Source organism: Limulus polyphemus, unplaced genomic scaffold, assembly GCF_000517525.1.
Source record: "Limulus polyphemus unplaced genomic scaffold, Limulus_polyphemus-2.1.2 Scaffold650, whole genome shotgun sequence".
NCBI classification, from domain to species: domain Eukaryota; kingdom Metazoa; phylum Arthropoda; class Merostomata; order Xiphosura; family Limulidae; genus Limulus; species Limulus polyphemus.
The window spans coordinates 223,729-225,910 of record NW_013666260.1 but is presented as its reverse complement, the minus strand read 5'-3'; positions in this window follow the sequence as shown (position 1 = coordinate 225,910).

The following is a 2,182-nucleotide window of genomic DNA, read 5'->3' as shown; positions in this document are numbered from 1 at the left end:
TATAAATAGTTATGTTATTAAAAGAAAAAAAAACTACTATTGTTATAAATAACACATTCAATTGAACTAAACTATGCATGCCTATTTAAATATATTTACGCATGGCTTGTGTATATCGTATATATATATTATTCATATCTTCGGTGTATAGGACGCAAACAGATTTTGACATCAAATTTTGGGGTAAAAAAGTGCGTCTTATACACCGAAAAATACGGCATTACCGTCGTTACTGTAGCAATCTGTGTATTCTTTATGGTCTCAGCAACGAAATGAAATGCATGATTTCTGGTTGTGCTACATATTACTGTATTCAACGTACAGGCGTTACAAATACAAGGGTTTATGAGCTTTTGTTGATCGTTAGAACGCTGCTTCTGTATGAATCCGCCCAGAATTTCTTATTCGTGTATTTTGATTCGCAATACAGACGCATAGAGTGTCTACGTCAGCATATTTGAAAGCTGGTTTCCTCGGATCTTGCATACAAGTAAAATGGAATAAAATGTCAGTATGTTGCCCAAGGTTATTCATGCTTCGATAACGTAACAGGACAGAACAATAGCCTATTTCTTCAACTATGACGTCAGACGATTGTTACAGTTGTCAAATCCATAATTCGTATTCTCGTAGATAACAGCATGCGGCGACTTCGACGGGTTAAAAGTCTAGTTTTTTCATATATGAATTCAACAGTTCACAGAACAGATAGAACTTACACATGTAAGTAAATACCAGCCTTCGAATAACTGCCAGAAACTCTTGTTTGACGTTGAATAATCCAAAAATCAGGTATTGTCTTCTAGTAAGAAAGACTGATTAGAACATGCGATTGGAAGAGAATTCGTCAAAGAGGCGACGCCCTTTTACGCTCCTATTTACTTTGTCATGGCGAGTAAGGATTTTATATGGAAGTAATGGTGTTCGGTGGTGTAAAAAAGTTTCAAACAATTGCTATTATGCGGCACTTAACATTACACGATTGTTTGTTTATATTAAAGTCATTTTTTATTACATTTTTTAGTTTACAGAGTACGGAAATTTATTGTATTTTACTGTGTGACTATCTGTTTTTCCCGCGTGTCTCATTCCTAGGAAAATGCTAAAAAAAATCGTGGTTCATCAAAGAGGATGCAAAGGTTTGTCAAATACAACATTTAGCCAGGTAAAACAACTATTAACTAAACGCTATCTACCTATATTAAACATGAAAAAGGATTAGTGATATTAACTTCCTTCCCAGATTAAGATATCTTCAGGCCCGGCATGGCCAGGTGGTTAAGGCGCTCAACTCCCACTCTGTGGGTCGCGGGTTCGAATCCCCGTCACACTACATATGCTCGCCCTTTCAGCCGTGGGGGCGTTATAATTTTGAGGTCAATCCCACTATTCGTTGGTAAAAGAGTAGGCCAAGAGTTGGCGGTGGGTGGTGATGACTAGCTGCCTTCTCTCTAGTCTTACACTGATGAATTAGGGACGGCTAGCGCAGATAGCCCTCGTGTAGCTTTGCGCGAAATCCATAAGAAACAAACAAGTTATCGTGTGGCAGTATTGATATGTGTGCAAAATCTCACTTTTTTTTTTATTATTCAACTCGTTAAAGGACAGGATCGTTATGATTTAAGGTTCTAAAGTAACACCATGGTGGCATTTCAATGTATATAGACAAAGAGATGCAGAGTGAAATTCTGAGAAAAAGTGTAAAGTTGTTTCACCAACTGAACGAAACGCAAGTTCATGAAACTGATGCTTTAAAAACCACATATATATAAATTTTATAAGGGTAACTTGCAAAAAGTTAATTCGTTATAATATAACTTAAAAAGTTGGTTGTCATTAAGTCAGTAATAAAAAGTGAGTTATAAAATAGATCTTTAAATTATCCAGTTTAACTGAATTTCATAGATGTGTTACTTAAAAATTAACTCATTGCTTTTATAGAGTTATGTTTATTTGTAACGGAAATATAACCGAGTATTTTATTATTACAAAAATATTCTCCTCTGTATCATATCTACTAACCGGAATTTCAGACAGATCTATACACTACTTAATAAATCACACTAAATACATATCTTTCTTGATGTTAGAAAAACACGTAGGTTCAAGTAGTCTTGATAGAAATGAATAAAAAACCCTATAACCCGAGCGCTTTCGAAAGGTGGGCCTTTCTTCATCAGTT